Here is a 22,959-nt window from a genome sequence, read left to right as displayed (position 1 = left end):
TGAGGATCCTTCGATTAAACATACAGAGAAACCAAATCAACATACCTCTCTTGTAGCCAAAGAACCTCCATTTCCCCATAAGTTGATAGAACAAGGCTAGTCCAAGGAGAACCATGCAGTCATTGATTTTCTCAACCAGTTGAGATAGATGATAGTAAAAATACCACTGTTGGATGCTATTAAGGAAGTACTTGCTTATACTAAAGCTATTAAGAAAGCATGCAATAAGCAACCAGGAAGGAAGATGAAAGATCCAAAAACCATTCATGTCCTAGGATAGTTGTTTGACCTAATGTTGGAGAAATGAGTTGTACCCAAATACTCTGACCCTAGGAGTCCTGTAGATACAATTATTATTCATGACATCCAAGTTCAAAATGCTTTGGTTGACCTAGGAGAATCTATTAATGTCACGAAAAAGGAGATATTGTCTTGGTTGCATATTGTTGGCCTTAGAGAGACACCCACCAGCCTTCAACTTGTTGATAGCTCTACCATTAATGCAGATGGGATGATAGAAGATGTTATAGTTACCCTAAATTCCTGGGAGCGTATGGTTGATTTTTTTGTTCTATCCCCAAAAACTAATGTGGGAGGATATCCTTTAATCCTAGGAAGGCCATGTTAGCCACTGCAAATGCTTATATAGCTTGCCAATTTGGGAAGATGATAATATCCAATGAAGTTCATACCAAGAACTTGAATTTATACTCCCCTGCTCAACCATTATTACTTGATGACCAAGTAGTTTGGCCAGACTTGGGTGATGATGATCCAAAAGTCAATTCCATCCATCAGTTGATGATGATAGGAAGAAAATCATTCATAGCTAATTGAGAAGAAGATGAAATAATTTCATCCATTATTTTGAATAAATATGGAACACAATATTTAATGTGTCCTCAAGCTGAATGCATTTTAGAAACCATTGTGCCACCTTTGAATTTGATTCAATCATCCAGAACCTTCACAGTTTCTCCATTCATTATTACCTCATGAGATGGATTCTTCTTCCATTGCTCAATTACTCATTATAGATAAGGTTATTAAGATGGAAATTGTTCTGGGTAAGGAACTAAATGTAAACAATGCCTTGTCACACTCCAAACAAGAAGCTATGTTGCAGTTACTACAGGAAAATAAGAATGCATTTTCTTGGGATTACATGGACATAAAAGGATTAGATCCTATGCCCTGCACTCACAAGATTTATATTAGTCCTAACTTCAAACCTATTAGATAGCCCCAAAGGAGAGTTAATCATGTTTTAAAAGATATTGTTAAGAATGAATTACAAAAGCTCTTAAGTGTTGGTTTTATATACCCCATCTTCGATAGTCAATGGGTCTCACCCTTGGTCATAGTATCCAAGAAGGGAGGAAAATGGTGAGTTTGTGTAGATTATAGGGAGCTTAATTTAGCCACTAAGAAGGACCATTTTCCATTACCATTTATAGACCAAGTCCTTGACAACCTAGCTAGTAAAAAGTATTTTTCCTTTTTGGATGGTTTCAATGGTTACAATCAAATTCAAATAGCCCCAGAAGATCAAGAGAAAATAACTTTTACCTGCCCATGGGGAACATTTGCCTATTCAATATTACCTTTTGGCTTGTGCAATGCCCCAACCACATTCCACCGAGCTATTATCAATATTTTTTTAGATATTTCTATTAATTGTATGGAGATCTATATGGATGATTTCACTATTTATGGTGTTACTTTTGAAGGAGCAAAATAAAATTTAGAAATAGTACTTAAAAGATGTTAGGACTATAACCTATCTTGAAATAGTGAGAAATGTTTGATGATGATGGAGGAAGGGGTAGTCCTAGGCCATTTCATTTCATCAAAAGGCATCCAAGTAGATCTAGCAAAGATCGAAGTTATCGGTACCTTACCAACACCAGAGAAGTAGAATGATGTATGGAGGTTTTTGGGACATGCTGGATATTACATAAGATTTATTAAAAAATTTAGTCAACTTGCAACACCTCTCTACAACATGATAAAAAAGGACTCTGAATTTGTTTGGGATTCTGATTATGCAACATCCTTCCCACAACTTAAGGAATTTCTTACCACACCGCCTATTTTGAGAGGACCCAATTGTGGCTTACCTTTTCATATTCATATGGATGCCTCAGACTATGCTATCAGTGTTGTGCTAGGATAGAAAGTAGACTCTTTGAACATGCTATTTATTTCATCAGTAAAAATTTGCAAGGTGCAAAATTTAATTACACAATCACTAAAAAGGAATTACTTGTAGTCATTTATGCTCTTAATAAATTCAAGCATTACATCAATGGATATGAGATATTTGTTCACACTAACCATTCTGCTATAAAATATTTGGTGAACAAACCTACAATTTCAAGGAGATTGGATCGATGGATATTGCTCATGCAAGAATTTGACATCACCATAGTTGATAAACCTAGTAAGGCTAATGTGGTAGCTAACTTTCTCTCTTAGTTGCATCTCCCCGATGATCTTTCAACCATTAAAGATAGTTTTCTAGATGAGCACCTTTTTGTGTTAGCTGCACAAAACCCTTAGTATGCAAATATTGCTAACTACCTCACCAGAAGAAAAATGCTAGTATACTTCTCTGTTCAAGCTATAAAGCTACTAGCATAAAAGAGCTCTAATTATTCCTAGATTGCTAGGTTCATGTTTTATACTAGTCCTAATCAAGTCATGCTTAGGTGTCTAAGAGAAGATGAAACATATGATGCCTTGAAGGTGTATCATGATGAACCCCGTGGAGGTCACTTTACAGCTAAAAGAACAACCTTCAAAATCTTAACAACTAGGTACTATTGGCCAAGCCTACACAAGGATGCATCTAGATATACAAAGAAATGTGACAAGTTTCAACGAATGGGAAGACCTACTAAGTCAGATGAAATGCCCCTGTAGCCTCAAGTAGTTGTCACACCCTTTGATAAATGGGGGATTGACTTTGTAGGACCCATTGAGCCTACTTCACAAGGCAAATCCTACATTTTGCTATGTACTGACTATGTCACCAAATGGGTGAAAGCTAAACCCATGAAACACCCAAGGGATGTCAATGTGGCAAAATTTTTGTATGAATCCATTTTTACACAGTTTGGTGTTCCTAGGCAGTTGACATCTGATCAAGGGACTCAATTTACATCAAATTTGATAACTACTCTTATGAAGGAGTATACCATTAGGCATGGTAAATCATTACTTTATCATCCTTAGGCTAATGGTCAAGTTGAAATTACTAATAGGGAGCTAGAATCTATTCTCACCAAGACTGTAACACTTCATAGGAAGGATTGAGCAACATGGTTTCCTAAAGCTCTATGGGCTTATAGAACTACCTGGAAGTCCACAACTAGTTTTACTCCATTTGAACTTGTTTATGGTATGTTAGTCATAATGCCTATTGAGTTCAAATATAAAACATTGAAGATTGAATTGGAGCTTGGGATAGAACTCAATGTTACCCAACAGGACATAATCCTGAGTTTAAACAATCTCGATGAATGGTGGAAATATGCATTAAATAATATTGAGCTCATTCAACACCAAAGGAAACAATGGCATGATAAGTTTATTAAATAAAAAATGTTTGTTGTAGGCAATTGGGCACTCCTTTATGACTCAAGATACCAACATAATCTAGGTAAGTTCCAAACATGTTGGTTAGGACCATATGAAATTGTTGTTGTATTTCCAAATGGTGTAGTTCAATTATCTACCATTAATCCCATTCGCTTCAAACTACTTGTCAATGGGCATCACCTCAAGCTTTACCATAAAACTGTTAGTCATGAAGAGTTCCTGCAACAATTTCAACATAATGAGGATATTATCATTATTGTAGCCACTGAGTTTGGGTCTTCTACCTTAACTCCTGCTAGTTCTTGACTTTGATCAACATTCATAATAAACACTTCTTTTTGAAGCACTTTCTTCGCATCCATTCTACTTCCACTTTTCTCTCTTCCATCAAGCCATTCCATCCCATTACTCTGTCAATTCTGACAATCATTTTAGAACATCTTTCTTGCTGTAGTTGCTAGGTACCTTCCACATAACTCTGCATGCATTTTATATTAGTCACGCTTTGTTACGATTTGGTATTGTTTATGTTTATTCACTCTTGCTTATCCTGGCCTGGTGGGACCCATGCCTTCTTTTAGTTTGGCAGAGGAGAATATTTAAATAGATGTTTGATTGTCCTTTTAGAATATTTTTCCAAATATTGCATGTACCTTCAAGGTGCATTGAGATGATTGAAAATAAGTACATATTTAATATCACATGCTGCTGAATTCTCCTTCTATGATTGCATCATTGTGAAATTAAGAACATTAAAAGTGATTATTTAAATTTTAATGATGATTTGCAATGTGTTTGGGCGATGAACTTGTACATGTACGAAAATTATGAAATTTGATGCAAAAGGATATTATGAGATATGTTGCATTTAACTTCTCAAGTACACACCATTTTTCTAAAAAACTAGAGCCAATGTTGTAAGTCTTGATTTTCTAAGCTTTCAGCATCAAAATTTTTCCACAATTCATCTATAATCAACCATGGGTAGAGGTATATAGAGGAATGAGCCTGTGGATCATCGAGCTCTTTGGGAAGATGCAGCCACCTATGAAATGTTTAGGAGAAGGGGATGGCTAGATTATTGCCTTAGTTTGAGTAGATTTAATGAAGAAGTAGCCCTTCAATTTATGACCACCTTAAGAGATGGAGTTTCTATGGTTAAAGGTCTAAGAATTGAGTTCTCAAAGGAAGTAATAGCCAAAGTCACTGGGTTGCCCCATGAGGGCAAAAATTGGGAGAAAGAGTTTGACTTGAAGATGGCTAGGGCACAATTTAGCATACACCAGGACCCGCCATTAGACATTGACAAGAGAAAATGAACTTTGAGGCTATCTAAGACAATGGATTTTATTCAACCTTCTACATTTATCATTTGATATTTCACGTGTGAGGGATGATACAAATATCTGCATGCTTTGCATTTGAAGCTGTTTGCTCACCTACAACATGATTATAGATAGGTAAACATTCCCAACTTCTTGTTCAATATTATTAAGAAACAAACCTATTTGGTACAATCAAGTAGTGATCGGTCGATCTCTCATCATGGTCTGATAAAGTTAATTATAGAAAGAGAGTTAAATAAACAAGCAATTGGGTCATGGGAGGAATTCTTGTAGTAAAAAGAAGTAGAGCATAGGATGGTCAGCCCTAGAGGCCAAGGGGTAGGACAAAGGGAAAGAATGTCCACATGATTTTGTAAAGTTGTCCTTAGAGATGAAAATACTCCTGAGGCCTCTCCTTCTAGTCTTAAGCCAACTAAGAAATAGATTTATAAGGCTAAACCCTCCATTGTTAGCAAGAAGAAAAACAAAAAGGTAGAAATTTCTAGTGCTCCTAAAGCCCCATCATCTATTAAAAATAGGTCCTCCTCTGAGAAGGAAAAAGGTAAAATCTTGGAACGTGAAGCAAAAAGGCTAGGACAATAAGATGAGGAGAGTAACCCTAATGAACCCTTGCACTCTCAAGAGGAGGAAGACCTACAAAAACCTCCTAAAGCACCCATGGTAGAAACACTTGTAAGCAGGCAGAAACCAAAGAGTTCCCCATACCTATCAACATCACCCATGATGTAAAGTGCAAGACTCTATGAGAGTAGGGTTCTAGAGGTCTCTATTCCCATAATTACCCCCAAAATGTTTGAAATTGAAAGGAATTATCTCTAGGAGAAAAATCGCCACAAATTGAAGCTAGTGAAAATGAGGGAAAAACTTAGAATCTGCCACCTAAAGTAGAGTGTAGTATTAATTATGTCTTTATTGATAGTGATAAGGAATCTAAGGAGATTGAAATGTCTAAAGAATTTGAAGAAAACCTTGCTATGCAAGAAATTAGTAAAAATTTCGTAGAACTCCCTTTAGAGAATTATCTAGAATTTAGACCTGAAATTGTTCAAGAGGTATTGGAAAAACTAGATCAAGAAGGGTTGGATAAATTAGCTGTAGCAACCACAAAATCTAGTAAGGAGGAAAAAGAGGAAACAATTGTTCTCACAAGAAAAAGTGGGTGCTCCACACTATAAAATGTCAACAAAATTCATCAATTGGCACCTAAATGGATAGACCTATTTTATCATGAACCATTGCCACCACTAGATTTATCCACACCTTTATCTACACGAGTTAATTTGTTTCAACAACTATTTTGGGAAAGAGCTTAATGGAATTTGGAGAAAAAGTAATTAAAGCATGTTATTGATGAGCAGATCTACCAATTGAAACAAAGTTTAAATCAAAATGAAGTTTTGACGAGAAGAATTGAGTAGATTGCAGGATTGATTCTTGAGTTAATGGAATGTAGGTCACCATCACCAATATATGCTCTGTTTCTTAAAAAATAATTTGCAAATTATAAGTTAACTAGAATTGTAGAAGGTCTTAACCCCTCTGTCTCTACCCCACCTAAATTTTATGATGCATTTTGATATGTTCCTATGGCCTTGAAAAATTTACTGCGTAAATTGTATCTTCTCAATCTGGTGGTGCCTAATGACACTGAATGGAACCCAGTCCTGTATGTAGGGGACGTGCAGTTAAGGGTGACAATGTCATGGATGCAAAATGAAATAAGAAAAGAACATCAAGCTGCACCCTGCAGGGAAAGTGAGATGACAAAATCTTTGTTCATGAGGTCAGAAGTCCAATATTCTAGATGAACATATTTGGATTGAGTTTTTATTTTGGGCAACCCTGCAAGACTTAGTAAGGTGAGTACAGTCAGAGAGCGAGCTTTTATAGATTAGGAATAATATTTATCTCATAATCTTGAAACAACAATCATTGCCTAAGGGAAACAATGTATTAGAATGCCGCATGATCTAAAAATAAGAGAACCCAACTCTCTACAAAATCTAACTGTTGCTACAATAAGGATTCCTTGGTATATCGACTTGGGGAGAAATCAGTGGAAACATTGGTTACCATTAAGGTATTAGCCTCCAATTCTCCTGCAGCGATTACTAGTAGTAAATGACAATATAGAAGATCATGACATGACTACTGAAGTTCAGCGCTAGAAGAGGCTCAAGCCAAATTATGGTTACTTTGATTACGCGAGGAATGAGCCAGGTGAAAGGACACCGAGTGACTAGAGAGTCCAGGCTAGGATTTTGAACTTCATGATTGTTAGGGGCCAGTAATAGTTCAGTTGGGGGGAATGATGAGCCTCTAAAAGGCCATTATTTTGAGAACCTTTTATCTTGTTTAAAACAATTATCTTGCAACAAGAAAGATTTTATGACTCTATGGTTTAAGCAAAAGAACTTATGTTTTATGAATATGCTATCTATATGTTAAGACATGAGGATTGAAGGATGGATTGATCAGTTATGTTGTGTTTTCTTGAATCTATGGTTTTTATGGTTTAATGAAGGATATTACATGCTAATAAATATTTCCTCATCCATTCTATGTTTGGGTAGGTTCCTTCCTGCAGCTGTAGGATTTGCAACAGTGATAATTTGAACAGTATACCTTTTCTAAGATTGATGATGAAATGAATGCATGTATGTAGATTTTTTTGCATTTAATGCTCTTTAGGTGTTGCCATGCATATTAAAGATAACATTTTAATTCTGAAATCAAAGCTAACTAGATGATTGATGAATTATCATATAAGTAGGTCATGGTGCAAATTCTGTTATGGCAGAGCACGAAGATAGCTTCCTCAACCTGCTATATTCCTGGGGGAGTTGAAATGTAGTTATAAATGTTTCTGTTGTAGACTTTATGATCTGTAATTAATCCTCATTGATGGAGTGATCTTAGGAGTAGGAAGTTGTTGAAGTTTTCCTTTAAATAATTTTTGTTGTAACCTTGAAAAGCGATGATTGATTTTGATCTTTTCCTAGTTTTTCCTAGTTTTGACTAGAAGGAAATAGAGTAGAATCTTGTTTTTAAATGTAATTTCTTATTATGAATGAATAGAATACAGAGGTCAAGTTTCCACCTTTAGACTTGATTGTTCTCTATTCACTCATCCAAGGGGGTCCACTTGGTGAGTGAACTACTTTGTTAGAATATATCTCCTTTCTTAGTTTATTTCCTTGCAAAGTAGACTTCTATTGTTTCTGCAGCCATTGATAATAGAATCATTGAACTATTCCTACAACATAGGTGTTTAAGTAGATTTACTATTCGCAACATTACTGTAAGCTTTAAGGCAAATATCATTTTAGTTCTTAGCTTAATTTCCTTTAGCATTCCTTTTCTATTGTAGTTGTAATGACTTAAAGAGGAATTAGAGCATATACTTTGCATCCACTCTCTCAAGCTTACGCTCTTGGGTTGACAACTAAAATGAAGTCAATATGTTATTTTTAAGAAAATACATGATTATGTCTAGTCATGGAGTCAATGTAGAAGGATGTCCAATCCTTTATTACTAAGGTATTTAGTTGACAAACCACACATCCATAATTTAACCAAGTGTTAGTCCTTGATTAAGTTGTTAATCAATCTTATTAACTACCCTAAACCCTTAGTTTTACCCATTTAACTTGTCCCCAACCCAACCCTATCAGTTTGGCATCCTTTCCTTGCCCCTACCGTTGAAACTTTAATCTTTTTCTGTGATGTTGCTGACCAGGGACCACAATCTTGTGAGTGCATGCTAAAATGTTGATACACTTCTATGAGTCATTATATCTAAGATTACTCAAGAATGAGGTCACAAATGGCGATTCATAGCTCTCTATTCATGGAGTGCAAGGGTTTTTAATAGAGGACATTAGTTTGACCTAGTTTATGCCCATGCAAGTACACCATAAAACAAGAGATTAAAAGGTCAAAATATGCATGTAAATGAAGATGCAAGCTAATCTAAATGATAAAAAATGCAAAGCAATGCAAAAAAATGAAATCTAATCTATGAAAAAAAATAACAATGCAAGATTAATATATGAAGCAAATATGACTCTAAACTAATATGAAAATGCAAGGATGAAGCATGATGATGGAAGCCATGGATGCATGAGAGAAGAAGACAAGAAGAGAGAAGTTGCAATGAAGCTCCAATGTCCAACCCCAAAGCTCAACTCCTTCTCCAAAATTGCTTTCCAAACTTGTACCAAAACAATAGTATAGCAACTAACATCTATCAAAATGTGAAGGAGAGAGCTCCTTATAAAAGAAACCGTGGAGATGGGAGACTTCTCACAAGAGAAATGTGGGATAGACCTAAAGATTAGAGATTAGTCAAGGAAGAAAGATAATAGTAAATTACTTGTTTGAGTAGTGAACTCTTCTTGTAGTTGAAATTGCATGTTTTGGCAATGGGCTCTTCTTGCATACATTATACCACAACTCCTAACAGGGTTGGAATCCTCTTAACAGGGATTCAAAGTCTCCTAACAGGGACTTCTAGTAAGAGGAAAAAGCTCATTACTTAGAGATATGTGCAAAAAAAAGGAACCTTTACTTGATTAATTTCCCTTTTTCATCAAAAAGAGAGCTTTAAGTGGAGATTTATTTATTTAATTAAAAGAGGGATTTTCTTTTAATTAAATAAGATAAGATCATTTAATTAAAAGAGAGATTTTAATTAAATATGATAAAGCTATTTAATTAAAAGAGAGATTTTCTTTTAATTAAATAGGATTGTTTTATTTATTTAAAATGATGTTTTCTTTTAATTAAATAAGATAAGATTATTTAATAAAAAGAAATATTTTAATTAAATAAGATAAAACTATTTAATTAAAAGGGAGATTTTCTTTTAATTAAATAAGATTATTTTATTTATTTAAAATGATGTTTTCTTTTAATTAAATAAGATAAGATTATTTAATAAAAAGAAAGATTTTAATTAAATAAGATTAAACTATATAATTAAAAGAAAGATTATCTTTTAATGAAGGAAGATTATTTTATTTATTTAAAAGGATATTTTATTTTAATTAAATATGATCTAAGATTATTTAATAAAAAGAAAGATTTTAATTAAATAATATAAAGCTATTTAATTAAAAGAGAGATTTCCTTTTAATTAAATAAGATTATTAATGAAATGATAAAACCTTAGGAAATATTGAAATAATTAAATTAATTGCAATTTGATCAAGGAAAATGATTTGAATTGATTCAATAAAATATTGTGATGCATTGATTTGGGAAATTGATAAATTGATTCAAGAAATTGATAAATTGAGGAATTGGGGCCCATAGTCTAGGCGACCATTTTAGGGTGCATACATTTGCCCCTCTTTGACTAATGTGTGATCATTTGGAGAACACATGTAGTCAAAGAATGCAATTGAAGTGTGAGGTCAATTTGGGATCACAAAACAACATAGATGCGTGGTCAACTTAGGAACACATCAGGACAAAGAGTAATTTTTTATAGCAATTTTGTCTTGACAAAGACAAGGCTATCCCAGGTGGAACAAAGATTGATAAAACTGAATCAAGGATTGAAGTTTAATAGGTACTATCCCCTCGTGATCAAAATCAAAATGAAATAGAGGAAAAACAACAAATTGATAAATTTGATCAAATCAAACTAAAAATAAGGTTCTTGATGTAAGATGAAAAATACGAGGTCACAAAACCAGGCTAGATCATCAAGCATGAAAGATTATGCCCCAGAATTGAATCGGAAGAAAAGAAGTGGGGTGAAAGGAAATGGAAGATAGAATTTTGAAAGAGGTGGAAAGAAATGGAAAGAAGAAAGAGAATTTGCCTCAAGAAATAGAATGCCTCACAATTAATCAACTGTTTAAGATAGAAAATTTTGATTGAGATCATGAAAGAAGATAAGGAAATGAAGATCAAGACATGACCACAGTTGATTAAATGTCCACAAGAAAAATGAAGGAAAACCCTCTCAAATTCACAATGCAACCTAAAAATGAAGTCTAATAATGCAAGCTACATGAAAATGCAAAGGTGTACTTGCAATAAAGCAACTGTAACATAGGATTTTGTGTTCAACATTCATTAGAGAATATTAAGGAACTTATTTTCATCATTGGGCCATTATTAACAAACATAAAAAAATCACACAATCATCACTAGTCACAAGTGCAACTATGAAGATATGAATGTGATTTATATTGGATTGGAATGTGGAAAGATTATAACATAAGCATCAAAGACATAAAGGTCAACATGACTTTGATGTTAGCTTAGCCAATTTAATGTGGTAAAACCAAGCTCGTATCAAGGCATAAATGTCAGGATGACCATAAGGATGGTTGTGCAAAATCAATCAAGGATGATGCCTCAAATCTCCTAAGTGTTTCAAGGGGACAACAAGAGACACTCTAGAGTTTTAAGATGTCACCCACAAGAAAAAAGTAAAGAAAAATATGCCACATGTCCCAAGTCCTCTAGCTATGCATACCAAAGAGACTTTTTAGATAAGAACACTCAACAAAAATCAATAATAGTCATCACACAAAGAAACAATCATGACATAGCTCAAGAATTAAGTGTTTGTGTTTAAAAATCTAAGTATGTTAACTGATACTGAGTTATAAGGATAAGGATCAAATTCTTGCAAGTAGGTAAGATCACATGAAAAAATTGGGTAAAGACCAAACCAATAAGTGTTAAAAAAACACTCAATTTTAGGGGTTGTATTGAAAAATATAGCTAGGGTGGTGTTGAAAAACACCGTTTGCAAGTTCTCCTAAAGACTAACACATCCAAGAGACCAAAGTTAACATACTCATGCCCCCTAGACAAAGACAAAGACCAATTCCAAACCAAGGAAACAAGAACAAGGAATGATGGAAAAAGGCTAAGTCTCGAGGACACATGCTAAGAAATAGGGGTACAAAGGCCTCGAGTATTGCACGTTTCCAAGTTTTCACCACTTGGATTTTATTGCAATTTTTTTTTCATCATTTTTTTTTAATATAAATTTTTTGGAGATATATCAAAGCCCCTATTGCTAGGTTTTCACTAAGATAATCATTTTTCAGAACATTTTTTGATTTTAAATTTTTTTGGCAATATATAAATTTTTTGAATTTTTGAAATATATCATTTTTTTGGATTTTTTTAGATCAATAAATATATAGAAAGGATGCCCCCAGATATCATGGATAAAACTTCTTCAAGTGCAAGACATTGATAGGATCATGGAGTTTTTCTCCCTCTTATGTAGATAGTAAATAAGCATCAGACCCAAAGGCTATTATAATGATGTAAGGTCCAAGGCAATTAGGTTCAAATTTCCCCTTTTTTTCTCTTTGTTGTTGATTCTTAGGATTTTCACGTAGGATAAGATCTTCCACCTGGAATTCTCTAGGGTGAACCTTTTTGTTGAAGGCTTTGGACATGCACTTTTGATAAACCCTGATATGGTCAAATGATGCTTTATTTTTCTCATCTAGAAGTTCAAACTCTTAAAGTCTCATGGCATAGTAGTCTTCATCTATAACTAAACCTTTAAGAGAAACTCTAAGTGAAGGAATCTCAACCTCTAAAGGCAACACTGTTTTAGCGCCATATGTGAGGGCAAAAGAAGTAGCTCTAGTAGGAGTAAAAATACTCATTCTATAGGCCCACAAAGTTGGATTTATTTGTAAATTCAAATCTCTACCACTCTTATGAATTGTCCTATGTAGAATCTTTAGGATTGCCTTATTTGATGCTTCTACTTGACCATTTCCTTGCCGAAAGTAAATGGAGGACCAATGTTGTTTAATCTTGAATCTCTTGCAGAGTTGTTTAAGGTCCTTATTTTTGAATTGACCTCCATTGCCAGTAATAATCTTGGAAGGAACTCCATATCAATAGATGATATGATTTAGAATGAATAGAGAGACTATTTTTCTTGAGGCAACAAAAAGTGGTACAGCTTCTACCCATTTAGTAAAGTAATCAGTAGTAGTGATAATAAACTTGTGTCCACCTGATGAGTTGGGATGAATCTACCCAACAAGATCAAAGGCCCAAAGTTGAAATGACCAATGAGAAATAGAAGGAATGAGCTCCCTACGTGGCACATCAGGTTACTATATTTTTGACACTTTTCACATGACTTTTCAAAAGCTACTGCATCAATCTGCATCATCAGCCAATAGTATCCTAACCTAAGAAACCTTTAGGTCATGGAAATACCATTGGAATGTCCCCAACAGATGCCCTCATAGATGTCAACTAATGCTTGATTGGATTCTTCCTTTTCTAAGCATCTGAGAAGTGTTCCATCTAGACCCCTCCTCTATAAATCACCAAAGATAAGGGAATGGTGAGAGGCATTTTAGATAATGTTTCTGTGTTCAGATCGGTTAAAGGTTTTAGGTATAATACCATCATGAAGGTATGAATAAATGACACCATAATGGGATGAATCATGACCAAAAAGGGTACAAATAACATGAATTTCTTCAGAATCATAGATAGGGTGATGTAGCTCTTCCACTAGGAATTCAAATCTGGATTCATGTCACTCTAACTAAAGAAGTGAAGCAAGTGTAGCCATGGCATCGACTTCTTTGTTTTCTACTTTAGGGATTTTCTGAAATGTAACAAATGTGAAATATCATCTCAAGGAATCAACCATTTTCTTGTAAGGTACCAACTTCTCATTTTTTTGTTAAATATTCATCATTGACTTGGTTGATTATCAGCCATGAATCCCTGTGGATGTAATTTTATGATTCTCCATTCTATGGCCATCTTAAGTCTGTTTGTTAAAGCTTCATACTCAACAATATTTTTTGTACATGGGAATAATAATTTGTAAGATTTAAGAATCATGTACCCATGAGGAGAAACAAATAACACACTAGCTCCCGAACCATGTTTCATAAAGGATCCATCAAAGAACTTCTTCCATGTTCTTTTAGTCATATACATGAGGTGCTCATCTGGGAAATCAACTTGAATAGGTGCATTATTTTGTATTGGGAAATTAGCCAATTGATCTACAATGGCTTGTCCTTTTATTAGTTTATTCTCAATTTACTCAATGTTAAACTCTAAAAGGATCATCATCCATTTAGCAAGTCTACCTGTGAGGGAATCCTTACCCAATAAATACTTGAGTAGATCTATTTTTTCTATGAGGTGTATAGTGTGTGCAAGCATGCAATGTTGCAACTTTTTGGAAGCAAACACAACCTCTGGACAAGCTTTCTCAATATCGGTATAGTTAACCTCATATGAAACAAGAGTATGACTAATGTAGTATATTTCTCTTTCTTTCCCATGTTCATCAAGTTGAGCTAGTAATACTCCTAAGGAAGTTTCTATCACTGAAATATATATAATAAGTGGTTTCCCTAGGATAGGAGGCATTAAAATTGGAGGATTTTCCAAGTACTTCTTGATTTGATCTATGTTCTTTTAAAAATCCTCATTCCATACACATTTGACTTCTTTATGTAAGCTCTTGTTAAAAGATTGAGCTTTATCTGCCAACTGTGAAATAAATCTCCTTATGGATTGAAGACGTCATTGAAGATTCCTTATTGGACTTATATTTCTAGGAGGTGGCATATCCATGATTGCTTGGACTTTTTTAGGGTCAACCTCTATTCCTTTTGCTGAAATAATGAATTCTAGTAGTTTTCCAGAGGTAACTCCAAATGCACACTTCTTAGGATTTAACCTTAGTTGAAATTGCTCCATACGATCTAGAATGATTTCTAAGTCATCTAAGTGTGTGTCTCTTTCCTTAGACTTAGCCAAGGTGTCATCCACATGATCTTCCATGTTTTTATGCATCATATCATGAAAAATAGTGGTCATATCTTGTTGGTAGGTTGCTCCTATGTTCTTTGATCTAAAAGGCATAACATTCCAACAATAGGTACCCCATGCATAAGTGAATGTAGTCTTTTCTTGATCTTTAGAAGCTATCTTAATCTGATTGTATCCAAAAAAACCATCCATCAAGGAATAAATCTCATAACCCGCAGTCATATCCACTATCATGTGTATATTGGGAAGTGGAAAGTCATCCTTTGGGCATGCTCTATTGACATCTCTAATATTTATGCAAACTCAAATGGTTTTGTCATGCTTAGAAATTGGTACAATGTTTGATATCCATTCAACATAGTCAGTGGCCCTTATGCATTTTGCACCAAGTAGTTTCTCTAATCCTGCTTTCACTAGGAGGGCTATGTAAGGATGCATCTTTCTCAATTTTTGCTTAACTAGTTTGACACTTGGAGCTATGGATAAGTGATGCATAATAAGATTAGTGTCCAACCCTAGCATATTTGAATAAGTCTAGGAAAAATTTAGCTTTTTTTGTTTTTCTATAAGAACTCAGTGTAAGCTTCTTTTTCTTGTGGTGACAAGGACTAAACCAAGTGTACTATCTGTGGAGTCTCATCCGTACCCAAATTGAGTAGCTGTGTTGGTTCAATAAATAGTGAAGATCTATCTTGAAAATAGCTAGGAAGATGATCAAGTACCTCATACTTAGGTGCCTCAAAGAGGTTTTCACCTTTGGATACACCCTTTCTTTTTACTTTTGTTGGTTTTGACACCACCACAGAGTGGTTTTTGCCATCAAAATTCTTATCATTTTTCTTTTCTTTTCTTTTTATTTTTTGACTAAGGTACTTGATGTCTACCTCTATCATGCTAGTAGCTGATTCATTGGTGGAAGAGACTATGGGTTCAATGGCATTCAAGTAACAAGCTATCTCATAGTCATTTTGAAATGTTAAGAGCTCAGGTTCTTGATAGTGTTGGGACCAATTAATAAGGTCAAGATGAACAAGGGGCAAGTCAATTACTAGTTCATGGTTGTGATTGTGAATGGTTTCATCTCTGGTGACTAGAAAACTGAAGTTTGTCAAGTAACTTCCTAAGCTAACAAATCAAGATTTGTCCTAATAAGAAAATAATCATCCACTAAGGCAACATGTGAGTTCAAATCATCTAATCCTACACGTGACCCATCAACTACCTCTAGTTAAGAACTATAAGAGTGGATGACATCAACATCCATGTCAACTATGGAAGGCTTTGAGAAGGAATCCCATTCATACTCATGTGAACTCATTTATGAACTTCTACTAGGGTGCTTACACCATGATTCTCTTTCTATTAAACTATCTAAACTTGATTCATTTTGTTTTACAATTGCAATTGTCTCATTAGTGATTGCACTATTTGAATTTTCCCAAAGGAGACTAGTGGAAGGAACCCAATATTCACACATATCTTGTTGATTTTCTAGATTAGGTACACATTCTAGTTCATCTTCACTATCTGACTTCTCAAGAATAGGAGTATTGTTCTTATTATGATTTGTAAATCCTAGGCCAACCACCTCCTTAGACTTGCATCCAAAAAGAATAGGATCAAGAGGTTCGGCTCTAGCATCCAATCTATGACTTAGAGGGTCATGTCCAGGATAGCCCATCTATTTGAAAAAGGTATACCCTCTTCCACATGTCTTAGGAGAGGGATATAAGTTCTCATTGTACATATATTTCTCTTCTCTATAAATCTAGTCTCTAATAGCTACGTCCTCTTTCTCATCTTGAATAGGAACTAATGACTCTACAAATGTGTCAAATAATGTCATAGCTAAAGAGGAAGGTCTCATTTCTTGTAAAGGTTTTCCATAATACCTAGATGAAATTGGTAATGTTGCAAGGAAGTTAAGTTGATACCCTCCCATGCCAAGATCTATTGATTTGAACTTGTCTCTACATTTAGCTAAAGTTGCATCAAAATCATTTGCTTCTCTATTGAGGGGAACATGAGTACTCGCTAAAATTGAGTTGATAGATAAAGTATTATCCCTAGGTATACAAATATTTGTTCTATTGTAAGGGAACTTAACACACTGATGATAGGTAGATGACATTGCTTGCATATCATGAATCCATGGTCTACCAAGTAATATATTGTATGCAAGGGGACCAACATCAACTATTTGAAATAAAATATCTTTCTCAATAGGACCAATCCTGATAGGAAAGATGACCAATCCCTTTGAAATTATTTCCACCTCATCATAGGCTTTGATAGTGATCTTTCTTCTGGTATCTATGACTTGTTTAGAATAACCCAATGTCTTTAAAAGACTCAAAGAATAAATATTAAGCCCAATACCCCCATCTATTAACACACGCCTAACATGGGTTTTGTGAATCATGACTTCAATATGGAGAGAAAGATTATGTGGGTGGCTCAAAAATTTATCATCTTCCTCTGAAAAGGTGAGGAAATGAGGGCTAGCAATATGATTAACCATGTTATAGAATTTATTAACATCCAAATCATTGGGAACATTTTTCATGCACAAGGCATCCTCAAGGATTTGCTTATGTCTCAAAGACAACTCTAAGAGCTCAAAGATTGAAATCTGAGCTAGGGTTCTTTGCAACTAATTGACAAGACTATAGTTTAATTGAGGATTAATTGCTGGTTTTGAGGTAATATTCTTAGATGTCACTTGCTTTGTCTTACTTGGTTGACTTGAATTGGGTCCTCTAATGACAAGGGGATCTTGATTTTGTGTGACATCATTGAGACTTTGTGATGACACTCTAGAGTGAGGACCCCTTAGCACCAAGATGAATGTTTCATCAAATATAGGAGGACAATCCATGTCTAGATTATAATCATGAGAATCTTTATTTCTCATCATGTTGACATTCTCTTCTACTAGTTCAAGCATGTTGACATTCTCTGCATTCACGTAGGTGTAATTGATCTTAGCTTTTCCATTCTTAGGTTTAGAGGTTTCCCCCTTATCATACTTAGGCAAAGGTTCTTTGAAGGCCTTGTGATTAGCATTAGTGTTCAATCCATCCACTTGAAGCTTACCATTCTCGATAAGATCCTAAATGATATGCTTGAGTTTCCCATAGTTTTCAACATTATGTCCAATGCCATTGTGAAACTTGAAATAAGCTTTCTCATCCCACCACCATGGCTTAACCTTAGGTATATGAAACATTTCAAGATAAAAAAGACACACCAAGTTGCGAGCAATAAGCTTTGTCAATATCTCATCATACGATTCACCAAATATTGCAAATCTCACCTTTCTCTCTTTGGCCTATCTTGGTATCTTGGCTTACTTCCTTGTTAATTAGCACTAACCAAATGAAGGACACCTTGACCATTAGATTTGGAGGACTCCACAAATCCATCATTGACCACTTGTTTATTAGTATTCTAGTATGAATTCTTTCCTTTATCATTGTTGTTGTTACTTTGGCCATTGTTGTTATTGTTTCCAAGGTTGGTCAAAATTCCTTGTTCCTTCAAAACATCCTCAATTCTAAATGTTGGTTCAACCATCATGTCAAAAGACTAAAAAACCATCTTCTTAACTTCATATCACATTTTAGGAATCATGTTGCTAATAATGATTTCAACCTTCTCTTTTTTAGGGATAGTCCTAAAGTAGCGAGAACATTGTTGTCTCCATCTTTGCAAGAAAGTGACAAACGATTCTCCTTGATTTTTCTTTGTGTTACACAAGTCCAACAAGGTGACATATCTTGAAAGGTTGTATGCAAAGTGTTGAACAAATCTTTGAACAAGCTCTTTGAAAGTCTTAATAGGAGGAGTTATGTTGGTGAACCATTCCATTGCTTGACCCTTAAGACTCCTTGGAAATAATCTCATAAGGTATGAGTCTTTGTGATAAAATTCAAAACTCATGTTATAAAACTGATGCACATGATCACTTGGATCCCCATTCCTATCATACTTGTCATATTGGGGGATCTCAACCTTTCTAGGAAATTATTTCATATCAACACTCTTAGTAAAAGGATTAGGACAAACTGAATCAAGTGAGAAGGAAATCTTAGGTGCCATAAACTTGTCCATTGTACTCTTCACTTGATTAAACTATTCTTCCAAAGATGGATCTTGCGTCCTAATTCTTTTGTCTACATCATAGTTGTAGGGAACTTTAGTGCCCTTATCAATTATATTCTTTAGGAATATGTCTTTGTTTTGATATATATACTTCTCCACACACTTTTGGAAAGAATAATTTTTTTTGCATTCTCATGAAATCTTGAGAGTCATGGTCAGCATTTGAACTACCTCCTCCATACTATGAACCATGGTGAGCATGTTGTGGAGGTTTTCTTGAAATACTGGGAGGTGTTGGTCTCCTATAATGATCATTTCTTGAAGCCCCTCTTCATCTAGGGCTAGGAGGTCATGAAGGTGTTCTTGTGTGTCTTCCACTTTGTGGAGTCTTAGGAGGGGTGGATGGAGGAGATTTTTTTCAACCACCAACACACATGTTGTTAAATTGACCATTAAGTTGTTAAGCCAAGAGTCTATCTTGCTTCTCTTGGAATTTTTTCCTTTCTATTTTCAATAAAGCTTGTCTTTCCTCTTCTATACATTTAAATTTTTCTTCCTTCATATCTTGTTCCTCCAGGAAGAATTTCTTTTCACACTCAAGTGTCTTAGCTCTGTCACTCATGTATCTCGAAGGTATCTTGAGCGGTGAACTTGGTCTTGAATATCTAAACAAGTTATTGGTATATGTTGCATTCACATGAGTGCCATGAGGTTCATCATCTTAGTTTTTATGTTGTGATGGTTCTCCTTGATAGGTTTGTCTCTTATCTCTTTCAACCCTTTGGTGTGCATCCAAATATCTAGTTGAGATAAGGGATGAGACTGGTCGATTTTCATGAGAGGAACTACTAGAAAAAATAGTATCATGATGTTTTTCAAATATGTCATCAAGGCATCCATCCATTTCTTCCCTCTCCTATCGAGTCATCGTATAACTCATATCCATATCTGAGCAAGAAGGTGCTAAGGGTGTACTCAACTCACTAAGGTTACTCTTGAGATCAAACCAAACTTCTAAGTTGTTCCTAGGTGATTGATCAAATATAGGTTCTTTTCCCTTACGTCTTTGGCAAGTTTGAACTAAGGGTAATTTGTGAAAGACTGCATGAGGTTTGTTTCCTTGATCTACTTGATATATTGTTGTAATTGGCATTAAAGAAAGGTACTAGTTGATAGGAAAACCCTAAGAAATGTTAGTACTAAACTAGGATAGTAAAAGCACTCACTTGTCCAAAAGAGAGATAATAAGATAGAATTTTTGCAATAGGCATAAACCAACACTGCCACAGAGGTGCCCACTACTTTGGGTGTATACCCTAGCACATATGGATTAGGAGGATAATTAACCCAAATAATAATTAATTGAAATTGAATTTGAATGGAAGTGAATGGACAAGAGATTACTAAGACTCTCCAAGCATGTTATCAAAGAATCCAAAGGTTTATCTTCTCAAGAAGGACAGTTTCTAACTCACTGAATCCAAGCAAGGTCACTTTTAAAATAAAAGATTACTAATTTAAGAGTTCAAACACAACAATCCAAGGTGCAAACAAGCTTCCAACAGTTGGGTAAGTGACCTAATCTAACTCGGATCAACCAAGGAGGACTAGAAATGATAGAATAACAAATTGAGAAAGGTTCCAACTCGAGAACTCCATTTTCTTATTCATTTTAATTGACCAACTATATGCATCAATATATTTTTGTCATAAATTAGGCATGCAAGACAACATTGAGGGAGTTCAAACAAACATCTACAAGCAATGGGCAAGGGACAAAGCAACATTGCACATAAACAAGAATAGTGTCTTAGTATGAATCTAATCTCTAGAACCACCATTGTGTATATTCTCAAAATGTTTTCCAATCATGCATATATTCCTAGAAAAAAAAATTTGGGTTACACTATGGTTCTTTGTAATGGTCAAATTTGCAACTCTTGCAATCTCAAGTGGGCAAAATCCAATCTTGATGCACCAAGGTTTTGACACATTCCAAGAATTTAATCAATTAAAGATGCTGAGGAAATTTGATAGCCCAACAAAAGACTACATTGGTGGAGATTTCTTCCACAAGGACATTTATATAGTGGGTGTTGTTACCACGACGAAGTGGCTACTATCACTTAAGGTTTTATCCATGTGATTTACCCAATAAAGGGAGTGTCCACTATGGTTAACCCTCTCTAATGAAGGAAGACTCATAAAATTGGACCACATGGGGACTTAATTTGGATTCAAGGGTTCCAAGTTTTTGATGTGCCCAAAAGGGAACGAAGCATACTCCTCTAGCCTCTTCACCTCACCCAAACATAACAAACATATTCATTGACATGCTAATTTGAAACCACTTCATTGAGGTTTGAAAAACCAACAACAATCACTACCAATCTCAAGAGAGAAAGTACCAGCCAATGTCGAAGACAAACCAAGCAAGACAATGAAATAATATCAAATCCTTCCCTACCTACAAGGGGATCTATCATCAAGAAGAGCTTCACATGTAAGGCAAGCGGATGAAGCCCACTCTCTCAATATCACCATAAATAGTGTTCATAGGGCCTAATTACTATGTGAAACATGTATGCAAGAAAGTAAATCTAGATCCAATTTTAGAGCACCGATCAAAATGTGAATTGTGAAAGCATGTAAAATATTCAAACCAAACACATGAGAGGTTCACTTTTTAATTCCAAAGAATTTTTTTTATAGAGATGTATAAGAATACCTCAAATCCAAAGCAACATGCGCCTATCACTTAATTGATCTAACAAACCAAGAAAGCACTTGAAGCAAACAACTAGCAAACCAATACAAGATATATATGTCTTATGAAAACCCTAGGGTTAGATCTCAAAATATGATCATTAGAAGTAATAATAACCAGAAAACAACCCAAATGAAAACTCATAGCATGTATTGAACCATGTGAAAATTAAATGCAAGTTAATCATTAAATGCTCCTTTTTAAATTTTTTTGACCTAGTCAACAAGAGTGGACCTATATGCCATCAATTTAGACCAAAAACCTTAAATACAAAAAAGAAACCCCTGTTTAAAAAAAAACCTTTCAAAAAAGTAAAAATTTTAGAAAAATATTTTCATTTGTGCCCTAGGGACTCATTTTGTCAAAATAGACTAGTTTTTGTAAATCGAGTGCTTGATCCCTCATATGAGCTCTAACATTAAAACACAACGCAACAGATTGATTTAGAATTCAGACACCCTTCCAAAAATGTAGACTTCTTTGAAAATTTTCCTAATTTGTGTCAAAAATGATTTTTCATGAAAAATGAAGAAAGATTTATAAAAATATAGATTACCTCAAATTTTTTTGAAGTTTTAACCAAAGCTTCTCTGATATTTCTCCACTTTGTAAAAAACTTTACAGACTAAAATACCAAGCCATTTGAGAGATATGATTAGATCTTTAAAATCTAGGGTTTTTTTGTCTCCAAACAGATCCACACAAGGGGGTTAGCTCCAAAAATAACCAAAATCAGCATGTAAAGGTGGGTTTCCCCATGGTGGGAGCCAAAAATGTGTGATAAAATGTTGACACACTTCTATGAGTCATTATATCCATGATTTTTCAAGAATGAGGTCTCAAATGGGGACTCATAGCTCTCTATTTATGGAGTACAAGGGTTTGTAATAGAGGCCCTCAATTTGACCTAGTTTGTGCTCATACAAGTACACCATAAAACAAGAGATTCAAAGATTGAAATATGCATGCAAATGAAGATGCAAGCTAATCTAAACGATAACAATGCAAAAAATGAAATCTATTCTATGAAAGAAAATAACAATGAAAGATTAATCTATGAAGAAAATATGACTCTAAGCTAATATGAAAATGCAAGGATGAAACATGATGATGGAAGTCATGGATGCATAAGAGAAGAAGACAAGAAGAGAGAAGTTGCAATGAAGATCCAATGTCCAATCCCTAAAGCTCAAACTTCTTCTCCAAAATTGCTCTCCAAACCTGCAACATAAGAATGCTATATCAACTAACATCTATCCAAATGAGAAGGAGAGGGCTCCTTATAAAAGAAACTATAGAGGTGTGGGGCTTCTTACAAGAGCAATGTGGGAT

The sequence above is a fragment of the Cupressus sempervirens genome, chromosome 8 (assembly GCF_028749045.1).
Source record: "Cupressus sempervirens isolate cs-2001-9-10 chromosome 8, ASM2874904v1, whole genome shotgun sequence".
NCBI classification, from domain to species: Eukaryota; Viridiplantae; Streptophyta; class Pinopsida; order Cupressales; family Cupressaceae; genus Cupressus; species Cupressus sempervirens.
The sequence above is the reverse complement of the archived record's forward strand: the minus strand, read 5'-3'. Positions refer to the sequence as shown.